This window comes from Hordeum vulgare, chromosome 1H (genome assembly GCF_904849725.1).
Source record: "Hordeum vulgare subsp. vulgare chromosome 1H, MorexV3_pseudomolecules_assembly, whole genome shotgun sequence".
Lineage (NCBI taxonomy): Eukaryota > Viridiplantae > Streptophyta > Magnoliopsida > Poales > Poaceae > Hordeum > Hordeum vulgare.
Window position 1 is genome coordinate 458,601,557 of NC_058518.1, and position 13,699 is coordinate 458,615,255.

Below are 13,699 nucleotides of genomic sequence, written 5' to 3' on the forward strand. Positions count from 1 at the left end.
TGAAGTTCTATGTGTTGGTTGAATAGATGATTCTCAGATTGTGTGGTGCATATCGTATAATCATGCCCACGGATACTTGAGGTGACAATGGAGTATCTAGGTGACATTAGGGTCTTGGTTGATGTGTGTCTTAAGGTGTTATTCTAGTACGAACTCTAGAATAGATTGAACGGAAAGAGTAGCTTCGTGTTATTTTACTACGGACTCTTGAATAGATCGATCAGAAAGAATAAATTTGTGGTGGTTTCGTACCCGACAATAATCTCTTCGTTTGTTCTCCGCTATTAGTGACTTTGGAGTGACTCTTTGTTGCATGTTGAGGGCTAGTTATTGCTACCTCTTGAGCTTGCGTTGGTTTTCCCCTTGAAGAGGAAAGGGTGATGCATCACAGTAGCAGTAGTATTTCCCTTAGTTTGAGAACCAAGGTATCAATCGAGTAGGAGTATCAAGGCAAGTCTCCAAAGTACCTGCGCAAAAACAGCAAACTTGCACCCAACGCTACAAAGGGGTTGTCAATCCCTTCACGATTGATTGCAAGGTGAGATCCGAAGGTGGAAAGTGCAACAAAGTAAAAGTGTAGGGCTGAAAATATGATGTGAAGTAGACCCGGGGGCCATAGTGTTCACTAGAGGCTTCTCTCATGATATTAAATATCATGGTGGGTGAACGAATTACTGTCGAGCAATTGATAGAACCGCGCAAAGTCATGACGATATCTAAGGCAATGATCATACATATAGGCATCACATTCGAGACAAGTAGACCGATACTTTCTGCATCTACTACTATTACTCCACACATCGACCGCTATCCAGCATGCATCTAGTGTATTGAGTTCATAACAAACAGAGTAACGGCTTAAGCAAGATGACATGATGTAGAGGGATAAATTCATGCAATAGATATAAACCCCATCTTTTTACCCTTGATGGCAACAACACGGTGCGTGCCTCGCTACCCCTTCCGGCACTGGGTGAGGTCACCGCACGGTATGAACCCAAAACCAAGCACTTCTCCCATTGCAAGAATTATAGATCAAGTTGGCCAAACGAAACCCACAACTCGAAGAGAATTACAAGGATATGAAATCATGCATATAAGAGATGAGAGGAAACGCAAATAAGATTCATAGATAATCTGATCATAAATCCATAATTCATCGGATCTCGACAAACACACCGCAAAAGAAGATTACATCGGATAGATCTCCATGAAGATCATGGAGAACTTTGTATTGAAGATCCAAGAGAGAGAAGAAGACATCTAGCTACTAGCTATGGACCCGAAGGTCTGTGGTGAACTACTCACGCATCATCGGAGAGGTCATGGTGTTGATGAAGAAGCCCTCCATGTCCGAATCCCCCCTCCGGCAAGGCACCAGAACGTGCCCCAGATGGGATCTTGCGGAGACAGAAGCTTGCGGCGGCGGAAAAGTATTTCCGTGGCTCTCTCCAGTGGTTTCAGATTTTTAGGGAATTTATAGGCGGAAGAGGTAGGGCAAAGGAGCCATAGGGGGCCCACAAGCCTGCTAGGTGCGCCCCCCAGGCCGCGGCTAGAAGGCTTGTGGCCTCCCTCGGGATCCTTTGACTTGGTTCTCAAGTTCCCTGCATATCTTTTGTTCCGGAAAAATTCATTTCAAAGATTTTATTCCGTTTGGACTCCGTTTGATATTCTTCTCTGAAAAGGGTCAAAAACACGGAAAAACAGGAACTGGCACTTGTCACTGAGTTATAGGTTAGTCCCAAAAAAGATATAAAAATGCATACAAAACATCCAAAGTTGAAGATAATAGCATGGAACCATAAAAAATTATAGATACGTTGGAGACGTATCAGTTATATGATTCAATTATGTTATCATTGTTGAGAGAACTTCCACTAGTGAAAGTATGAACCCTAGGCCTTGTTTCCATGCATTGCAATACTGTTCGTGCTCAATTTTACTATTAGTTACCTTGGTGTTTTTGTAGTTTGAGATTACAAAAACCTATATCTACCATCCATATTGCACTTGTAATACCATCTCTTCACCGAACTAGTGCACCTATACAACTTACCATTGTATTAGGTGTGTTGGGGACACAAGAGACTCTTTGTTATTTGGTTGCAGGGTTGCTTGAGAGAGACCATCTTCATCCTACGCCTCCCGCGGATTGATAAACCTTAGGTCACCCACTTGAGGGGGAATTGCTATTGTCCTACAAACCTCTGCACTTGGAGGCCCAACAACGTCTACAAGGAGAAGGTTGCGTGGTAGACATCAATGACATCAAATGGTAATCGTCATCAAGATTGTGGTGTGCAAGTTCAAGTGGAGCATCACAAAGAGATCATGCTTGAAGCTTGTCGTCCCTTGCGAAGGCGTGTTGAAGAGTGACTCACCCATAGTGGAGTATGGGGAGCAATCTATTAGTCTTCATCAAGCAGGCGCAATCAAGAAAGGTGGTCCATCTTGAGGAGGATAATATCCTCATCATCTAGCTCAAGTGGACTATGCGCAAGGCAAAGGTTTTCCCTTGATAGGTTTTCCATTTTACCAGTATCATGGTGTTAGTTGGGAGACCGGGTTATAGGATCTATTATCCTACTATCAAGGGGGGGGGGGGCTTTCAAGTGAGTAGCTTGACCAAATCGTTCGTTGAGAGCTCAAACCATTGCATTCCTAGCATCATCATCTTCCTTGGTTCTTGGTTGGTTGTTGTCTATGTGGATTCTTGAGCTTATGGCCATCTTCATGACAAGCTATATTTCAACAAAAATGGAGTCCATATGCATCTTCTATGATGTTTTTTTTATGTTGGAGTGTTTTCATAAGTGTCTCTTCTTAAGACGTGTGATATCCAACAAGCTTGAGTTTTCTCAATTCGGAGCTCGTATGTGGAAGTTATGGCAGTTTTAGTGCGAGGGCAGTTTTTCTATGTTAAGCGAAAGTACCGCTGTGGTGGAGCCGTAGTACCTCTCGGGCGATACTGTCACTCTCCACTTCCGCCTTACTACCGCTTATATTTTGCTCTGCAAATAGTGCTTTCCTTCGAGCGGTAGTAGAACGACAGTAATGGGCGATAGTATCGCTCTATGCGGTAGTAACACCCTGTTTTTCTCTACTACCGCGGTTTCAGCCGCACTTGCAACACTTAGCGGTAGTACCGCTGGTGCGAGTGGTACTATCGGTCCAACGGCCCTACCACCTCCTCGAGTGTGTTTGTTGCACGCTGTGGATTGAAACTTTCATGCCAGCGGAAGGACTGCTCGCGTTAGTGTTGCTACCGCTTATGCACGGGCCGAGTGCAGAACGGTTGGATTTCGAGGAACTTATTTAAGGGGGTCTTCTTCCCCAATGGTTCTTAACTCTTTAGCTCATGTTCTTCCCCCATTGTTGACCTTCTTCGAGCTTGCTAACTATGAATCCCTCCAATGATTATTGCTAGTTCTTGCGGGAAAAGAGAGAGGAGATATGGACCCACATTTCCACCAATCACTTTCTCCTATATGTGAGGGGAACCCCTTGGATCTAGATCTTGGAGTTCTTCGTGTTCTTCCTCTGATTTTCTTCCATAGCATTAGTTGTTGTGGTGGGATTTGGGAGAGAACGACTTGGGCATTCCGTGTGCCCTTACCATTGCATTTGGTGCATAGGTTTGAGTTCTACATGGTGATACGTGGAAGTGAAGTTTGAGAAGCTTATTACTCTTGGGTGTTTGTGCACCCTAGAGCTTCTTCCTCTTGGGTTCCTTGGCGCCCTAGACGGTTGGTGGTGTACCGAAGCTCAATCATTATGGTGTAAAGCTTCGGTCAAGTGCCGGGGTCTCCAATTAGGTTGTGAAGATCGCCCCAAACAATTTGTACTGGTACCGATGACCGTCCCCAAGGGTTGCCAAAGTGTACGGGTTCGGTGAACGCCCCCAAGGGTTGCCATTTGTACGGGTTAGGTGATCGTCCTCAAGGATCCCTTAGTGGAATCACGATATATTGCATTGTGCGAGGTTGTGAGGATATTATGGTGGGCCTAGTAGCTTCTTGGGGAGCATTGTGCCTCTACACCGCTCCAAGCGGAGATTAGCATCCGCAAGGGTGTGAACTTTAGGATATATCATAGTCTCCACGTGCCTTGGTTATCTCTTACCCGGGCCCTTTACGTATGAACTTTACTTTGTGATAGCCTTATTATTTCTTGTTTTATATCTTGCTATCACTTAGTTGTTTACCTTGCTCGGCATAAGGTGTTGGTGCACATAGGTGAGCCTAGTTGTTTTAGGTTTTGTACTTGACTAATTAAACGCTAGTTTTATTCCGCTTTTGTTCAAGCCTAAACCATAATTATTTTCAAGCGCCTATTCACCCCCCTCTAGGCGACATCCACGTCCTTTCAACGCCCACCCGTTAGGTGTGAGCTGATGGCTTTGGAGGCCTACACGCAGGCTCCGGCCTCCCTCTTCTGTTATATGATGGGTTTTGACCTAGAAAAATTGAAGATGATACTTTCAAGATAAAGTGCTACCATCTCGAGGCGGCGACCTGGGTCAAGGCACTTTTGCTCCCCCACAAAGTCATTATGTTGGGTAAACTTCCCTCCTAGAGTGGGAAATCAAAGCCATCGTCATCATCAATGCTTCCTTCTTCATGGGGGGCCAATATTCATCAACATCTTCATCATCACTATCTCATCTCAAACCCGAGTTCATCTCTTGTATGCGATCTAGATGTTTGTTGTGTATCCCTTGCAACGGCGCCAGAAATAGTTGTGTCGACGGCACCAGGAATCCTTCAGCTACGGCTACGCCTTAAGGGACTTCCTAGGCAAGTATGCAAAGGATTTCCCCCGTGGCATTGGAGCCTTGCGTTGGTGTTCCCTCGAAGCGGAAAGGGTGCTGTAGCACATCGACGGTAAGTATTTCCCTCAGTTTGAGAACCAAGGTGTTAATCTGGCGGAAGAGTATCTCAAGATCCTGCACAAATACAAAAGCTTGCACCCAACGCTATGAAGGGGTTGTCAATCCCTTATAGATTGTTTGCCAAGTGAGAACTCAAAGCAACAAAGTAACAAAGCAAAGTAAAAGCAGAGATGTAAACGATGGATGTGAATAGACCCGGGGGCCGTAGTGTTTACTAGTGGCTTCTCTCATGAAAGCAAGTAGACGGTGGGTGAACAAATTACTATCGAGCAATTGATAGAACCGCGCAAAGTCGTGACGATATCTATGCAATGATTATATCTATATGCATCACGTCCGAAACAAGTAGACCGATACTTTCTGCATCTACTACTATTACTCCACACGTCGACCCCTATCCAGCATGCATCTAGTGTATTAAGTCCATAAGAACAGAGTAACGCCTTAAGCAAGATGACATGATGTAGAGGGATAATCTCAAACCAATGATTAAAAAACCCATCTTTTTACCCTTGATGGCAACTACTTGATGTGTGCCTTGCTGCCCCTACTGTCACTGGGAAAGGTCACCACATGGCAGAACCCAAAACCAAGCACTTCTCCCATTGCAAGAATCATAGATCTAGTTGGCCAAACAAAACCCAAGACTCGGAGAGACTTACAAGGATATAAAATCATGCATATAAGAAATCGGCAAAGACTCAAATATATATCATAGATAATCTTATCACAAATCCACAATTCATCGGATCTCGACAAACACACCGCCAAAGAAGATTACATCGGATAGATCTCCATGAAGATCATGGAGAACTTTGTATTGAAGATCCAAGAGAGAGAAGAAGTCATCTAGCTACTAACTACGGACCCGTAGGTCTGAAGTGAACTACTCACGAGTCATTGGAGGGGCGATGACGATGAAGAAGAAGCCCTCCAACTCCAAAGTCCCCTCCGGCAAGGCGCCGGGAAGGGTCTCCAGATGAGATCTCGCGGAAATGGAAGCTTGCGGCGGTGGAAAAGTATTTTCGAGGGTCCCCTGATTTTTTGCGGAATATTTGGGAATTTATAGGCCAAAGACCTAGGTCAGGGGGCGGCCAGGGTGGCCACAAGCTTGCCCACCGCCGACTCCCCCTGGTGGCGTGGTGGGAGCTTGTCGGCTCCCTGGAGCCCACCTGGCTTGGCCCAAAGGCCCCATGGTCTTCTTTCGTTCGGGAAAAAATCATTTCGGGGGTTTTTATTCCGTTTGGACTCCGTTCCAAAATCAGATCTGAAAAGAGTCAAAAACACGAAAAAAAACACGAACTGGCACTTGGCACTGAATTAATAAGTTAGTCCCAAAAAAGATATAAAAGGTACATAAAACAACCAAAGAAGACAAGATAACAGCGTGAAACCATCAAAAATTATAGATACGTTTGAGACGTATCAAGCATCCCCAAGCTTAACTCCTGCTCGTCCTCGAGTAGGGAAGTGATAAGAATAATTTTTTGATGCTTTGATGCTACCTAGCATAGGCGTCCTTTGTAATTCCTCTTATGTGACGTGAATGTTCTGTTGGGGAACGTCGCATGGGAAACAAAAAATTTCCTACGCGCACGAAGACCTATCATGGTGATGTCCATCTACGAGAGGGGATGAGTGATCTACGTACCCTTGTAGATCGTACAGCAGAAGCGTTAGAGAACGCGGTTGATGTAGTGGAACGTCCTCACGTCCCTCGATCCGCCCCGCGAACAATCCCGCGATCAGTCCCACGATCTAGTACCGAACGGACGGCACCTCCGCGTTCAGCACACGTACAGCTCGACGATGATCTCGGCCTTCTTGATCCAGCAAGAGAGACGGAGAGGTAGAAGAGTTCTCCGGCAGCGTGACGACGCTCCGGAGGTTGGTGATGATCTTGTCTCAGCAGGGCTCCGCCCGAGCTCCGCAGAAACGCGATCTAGAGGAAAAACTATGGAGGTATGTGGTCGGGCAGCCGTGAGAAAGTCGTCTCAAATCAGCCCTAATTGCTCCATATATATAGGAGGAGGGAGGGGGGCCTTGCCTTGGGGTCCAAGGACCCCCCAAGGAGTCGTCCGAGCCAAGGGGGGGAGGACTCCCCCCCCCCCAAACCGAGTTGGACTTGGTTTGGTGGGAGGAGTCCCCCTCCCTTCCCACTTCCTCCCTCTTTTTTTTTTCTTTTCCTTTGATTTCTTATTCTTGGCGCATAGGCCCCCTTGGGGCTGTCCCACCAGCCCACTAAGGGCTGGTGTGTCTCCCCAAAGCCTATGGGCTTCCCCGGGGTGGGTTGCCCCCCCCGGTGAACTCCCGGAACCCATTCGTCATTCCCGGTACATTCCCGGTAACTCCGAAAACCTTCCGGTAATCAAATGAGGTCATCCTATATATCAATCTTCGTTTCCAGACCATTCCGGAAACCCTCGTGACGTCCGTGATCTCATCCGGGACTCCGAACAACATTCGGTAACCAACCATATAACTCAAATACGCATAAAACAACGTCGAACCTTAAGTGTGCACACCCTGCGGGTTCGAGAACTATGTAGACATGACCCGAGAGACTCCTCGGTCAATATCCAATAGCGGTACCTGGATGCCCATATTGGATCCTACATATTCTACGAAGATCTTATCGTTTGAACCTCAGTGCCAAGGATTCTATAATCCCGTATGTCATTCCCTTTGTCCTTCGGTATGTTACTTGCCCGAGATTCGATCGTCAGTATCCGCATACCTATTTCAATCTCGTTTAGCGGCAAGTCTCTTTACTCGTTCCATAATACAAGATCCCGCAACTTACACTAAGTTACATTGCTTTCAAGGCTTGTGTGTGATGTTGTATTACCGAGTGGGCCCCGAGATACCTCTCCGTCATACGGAGTGACAAATCCCAGTCTTGATCCATACTAACTCAACTAACACCTTCGGAGATACCTGTAGAGCATCTTTATAGTCACCCAGTTACGTTGCGACGTTTGATACACACAAAGTATTCCTCTGGTGTCAGTGAGTTACATGATCTCATGGTCATAGGAATAAATACTTGACACGCAGAAAACAGTAGCAATAAAATGACACGATCAACATGCTACGTCTATTAGTTTGGGTCTAGTCCATCACATGATTCTCCTAATGATGTGATCCCGTTATCAAGTGACAACACTTGCCTATGGCCAGGAAACCTTGACCATCTTTGATCAACGAGCTAGTCAACTAGAGGCTTACTAGGGACAGTGTTTTGTCTATGTATCCACACAAGTATTGTGTTTCCAATCAATACAATTATAGCATGGACAATAAACGATTATCATGAACTAAGAAATATAATAATAACTAATTTATTATTGCCTCTAGGGCATATTTCCAACAGTCTCCCACTTGCACTAGAGTCAATAATCTAGTTCACATCACCGTGTGATTCCAATGAATCCAACACCCATATAGTTATGGGGTCTGATCACGTCTTGCTCGTGAGAGAGGTTTTAGTCAACGGTTCTGGAACTTTCATATCCGTGCGTTCTTTACAAATATTTATGTCATCTTATAGATGCTGCTACTACGTGCAATTCGGAAATGCTCCAAATATCTACTCTACTATACGAATCCGTTTCACTACTCATAGTTATTCGGATTAGTGTCAAAGCTTGCATTGACGTAACCCTTTACGACAAACTCTTTAACCACCTCCATAGTCGAGAAAAATTCCTTAGTCCATTAGTTACTAAGGATAAATTTCGACCGCTGCTAGTGATTCAATCATGGATCACTCTCTGTACCTCTCAACATACTTTGAGTCAAGGCACACATCAGGTGCGGTACACAGCATGGCATACTTTAGATTCTACGGCTAAGGCATAGAAGACGACCTTCGTCTATTCTCTTTATTCTGCCGTGGTCGGGTTTTGAGTCTTACTCAAATTCACACCTCACAACGCAACCAAGAACTCCTTCTTTGCTGATCTATTTTGAACTCTTTCAAAAACTTGTCAAGGCATGCATCTTGTTGAAACTTCTATTAAGCGCTTTCGATCTATCTCCATAGATCTTTGATGCTCAACGTTCAAGTAGCGTAATCCAGGTACTCCTTTGAAAACTTCTTTCAAACAACCTTGTATGCTTTACAGAAATTCTACATTACTTCTAATCCACAATATGTCAACCACATATACCTATCAGAAATTCTATAGTGCTCCCACTCACTTCTTTGGAAATACAAGTTTCTCACAAACCGTGTACAAACCTAAAATCTTTGATCATCTCATCAAAGTGTATATTCCAACTCCGAGATGCTTGCACCAGTCCATTGAAGGATCACTGGAGCTTGCATACTTGCTAGTATCTTTAGGATCGACAAAACCTTCTGGTTGTATCACATACAATGTTTGCTCAAGGAAACCGTCGAGAAAACAATGTTTTGACATCATACGTGCAATATTTCATAAATAATGCATCAACAACTAACATAATTCTAACAGACCTTCAGCATCGCTACGAGTGAGAAAGTCTCATCATAGTCAACTGTTAGATCTTGTCGAAAACATCTTTGCGACAAGTCGAGCTTTTCTTAATAGTGACTTATCACCATCATCGTCTGTGTTCTTTTAAAGATCCATTTTTACTCAATAGTCCTATGACCATCAAGTAGTTCTACCAAAGTCTACACTTTGTTTTCACACATGGATCCTCTCTCGGATTTCATGGCTTCCAGCCATTTGTCGGAATCTGGGCCCACCATCGCTTTCTCCATAACTCGCAGGTTCACTGTTGCTCAACAACATGACCTCCAAGACAGGGTTACCATACTACTCTGCAGCAGTACGCGACCTTGTCGACCTACGAGGTTTTTAGTAACTTGATTCGAAGCTCAATGATCATCATCATCAGTTTCCACTTCAATTGGTGTAGGCGCCACATGAACAACTTCATGCGCCCTGCTACACACTGGTTGAAGTGATGGTTCAATAACCTCATCAAGTTCTACTACTCTCCCACTCAATTCTTTCGAGAGAAACCTTTCCTCGAGAAAGGATCCGTTTCTAGGAACAAACACTTTGCTTTCGGATTTGAGATAGGAGATGTACCCAACTGTTTTGGATATCCTATGAAGATGCATTTATCCGCTTTGGGTTCGAGCTTATCAGACTGAAACTTTTTCACATAAGTGTCGAAACCCCAAACTTTCAAGAAACGACAGTTTAGATTTCTCTAAACCTCAGTCTATACTGTGTCATCTCAACGGAAATACGCGGTGCCCTATTTAAAGTGAGTGCGGTTGTCTCTAATGCATAACCCATAAACGATAGTGGTAATTCGATAAGAGACATCATAGTATGCACCATACCAAATAGTGCGTGGCTATGACGTTCAGACACATCATCACACTATGATGTTCCAGGTGGCATGAACTGCGAAACAATTTCCACATTGTCTTAACTATGTACCAAAACTCGTAACTCAGATATTCATTTCCATGATCATATCGTAGACAATTTATCCTCTTGTTACGACGAACTTCACTCTGAAACGGAATTGAACTTTTCAACATTTCAGACTTGTGATTCATTAAGTAAATACTCCTGTATCTACTCAAATCGTCAGTGAAGTAAGAACATAATGATATTCACTGCGTGTCTCAGCACCCATTGGACTGCATACATCAAAATGTATCAATTCCAACAAGTTACTATCTTATTTCATCTCAATGAAAACAAGGTCTTGCTCATGTGGTATGATTTGCATGTCACTAGTGATTCGAAATCAGGTGAGTACAAAGATCCATCAGCATGGAGCCTCTTCATGCAATACTAACATGACTCAAGCGGCAGTGCCACAAGTAAGTGGTACTATCATCATCAACTCGTATCTTTTGGCACCAATATCATGAACATGTGTAACACTACGATCGAGATTCAATAAACCATTGAAGGTGATTATTCAAGAAAATAGAGTAACCATTATTCTCTTTAAATGAATAATCGTATTGCAATAAACACGATCTAATCATGTTCATGCTTAACGCAAGCACCAAATAACAATTATTTAGGTTTAACACCAATCCCGATGGTAGAGGGAGCGTGCGACGTTTGATCATATCAACCTTGGAAACACTTCCAACACGTATCGTCACCTCGCCTTTAGCTAGTCTCCGTTTATGCCGTAGCTTACATTTCGTGTTACTAATCACTTAGCAACCGAACCGGTATCCAATACCCTCATGCTACTAGGAGTACTAGTAAAGTATACATCAACATCATGTATATCAAATACACTTCTTTCAACTTTTGCCAGCCTTCTTATCTACCAAGTATCTAGAGTTGCTCCGCCTCAGTGACTGTTCCCCTCATTACAGAAGCACTTAGTCTCGGGTTTGGGTCTAATCTTGGGTCTCTTTATTAGTGCAGCAACTGTTTTGCCGTTTCACGAAGTATCCCTTCTAGCCCTTGCCTTTCTTGAAACTTAGTGGTTTTACAAACCATAAACTATTGATGCTCTTTCTTTATTTCTACTTTCGCAGTGTCAAACATCGCGAATCGCTCAAGGATCATTGTATGTATCCTTGATAAGTTATAGTTCTTCACGAAGCTCTCACAGCTTGGTGGCAGTGACTTTGGAGAACTATCACTATCTCATCTGGAAGATTAACTCCCACTTGATTCAAGCGATTGTCGTACTCAGACAATCTGAGCACATGCTCAACGATTGAGCCTTTCTCCTTTACTTTGTGGACAAAGAATCTTGTCGGAGGTCTCGTACCTCTTAACAAGGGCACAAGCATGAAATCACAATTTCATCTCTTTAGAACATCACTTATGTTTCGTGACGTTTTACAACGTTTTCGGCGCCTTGCTTCTAAGCCATTAAGTATTTTTGTACTGAACTATCGTGTAGTCATCAGAAACGTGTATGTCGGATGTTCACAGCATCCACAGACGACGCTCGAGGTGCAGCACACCGAGTGGTGCATTAAGGACATAAGCCTTCTGTGCAGCAACGAGGACAATCCTCGGTTTTACAGACTCAGTCTGCAAAGTTTGCTACTATCAACTTTCAACTAAATTTTCTCTAGGAACATATAAAAACAGTAGAGCTATAGCGCAAGCTACATCGTAATTCGCAAAGACCATTAGACTATGTTCATGACAATTAGTTCAATTAATCATATTACTTAAGAACTCCCACTCAAAAAGTACATCTCTCTAGTCATTTGAGTGGTACATGATCCAAATCCACTATCTCAAGTCCGATCTTCACGTGAGTCGAGAATAGTTTCAGTGGTAAGCATCTCTATGCTAATCATATCAACTATACGATTCATGCTCGACCTTTCGGTCTCATGTGTTCCGAGGCCATGTCTGCACATGCTAGGCTCGTCAAGCTTAACCCGAGTGTTCCGCGTGCGCAACTGTTTTGCACCCGTTGTATGTGAACGTTGAGTCTATCACACCCGATCATCACGTGGTGTCTCGAAACGACGAACTGTAGCAACGATGCACAGTCGGGGAGAACACAATTTCGTCTTGAAATTTTAGTGAGAGATCACCTCATAATGCTACCGTCGTTCTAAGCAAAATAAGGTGCATAAAAGGATTAACATCACATGCAATTTATAAGTGACATGATATGGCCATCATCACGTGCTTCTTGATCTCCATCACCAAAGCACCGGCACGATCTTCTTGTCACCGGCGTCACACCATGATCTCCATCATCATGATCTCCATCAACGTGTCGCCATCGGGGTTGTCGTGCTACTCATGCTATTACTACTAAAACTACGTCCTAGCAAAATAGTAAACGCATCTGCAAGCACAAACGTTAGTTATAAAGACAACCCTATGGCTCCTGCCGGTTGCCGTACCATCGACGTGCAAGTCGATATTATCTATTACAACATGATCATCTCATACATCCAATATATCACATCACATCGTTGGCCATATCACATCACAAGCATACCCTGCAAAAACAAGTTAGACGTCCTCTAATTTTGTTGTTGCATGTTTTACGTGGTGACCATCGGTATCTAGTAGGATCGCATCTTACTTACGCAAACACCACAACGGAGATATATGAGTTGCTATTTAACCTCATCCAAGGACCTCCTCGGTCAAATCCGATTCAACTAAAGTTGGAGAAACCGACACTTGCCAGTCATCTTTGAGCAACGGGGTTACTCGTAGCGATGAAACCAGTCTCTCGTAAGCGTACGAGTAATGTCGGTCCAAGCCGCTTCAATCCAACAATACCGCGGAATCAAGAAAAGACTAAGGAGGGCAGCAAAACGCACATCACCGCCCACAAAAAACTTTTGTGTTCTACTCGAGAAGACATCTACGCATGAACCTAGCTCATGATGCCACTGTTGGGGAACGTCGCATGGGAAACAAAAAATTTCCTACGCGCACGAAGACCTATCATGGTGATGTCCATCTACGAGAGGGGATGAGTGATCTACGTACCCTTGTAGATCGTACAGCATAAGCGTTAGAGAACGCGGTTGATGTAGTGGAACGTCCTCACGTCCCTCGATCCGCCCCGCGAACAATCCCGCGATCAGTCCCAGATCTAGTACCGAACGGACGGCACCTCCGCGTTCAGCACACGTACAGCTCGACGATGATCTCAGCCTTCTTGATCCAGCAAGAGAGACGGAGAGGTAGAAGAGTTCTCCGGCAGCGTGACGGCGCTCCGGAGGTTGGTGATGATCTTGTCTAGCCAGGGCTCCGCCCGAGCTCCGCAGAAACGCGATCTAGAGGAAAAACTATGGAGGTATGTGGTCGGGCAGCCGTGAGAAAGTCGTCTCAA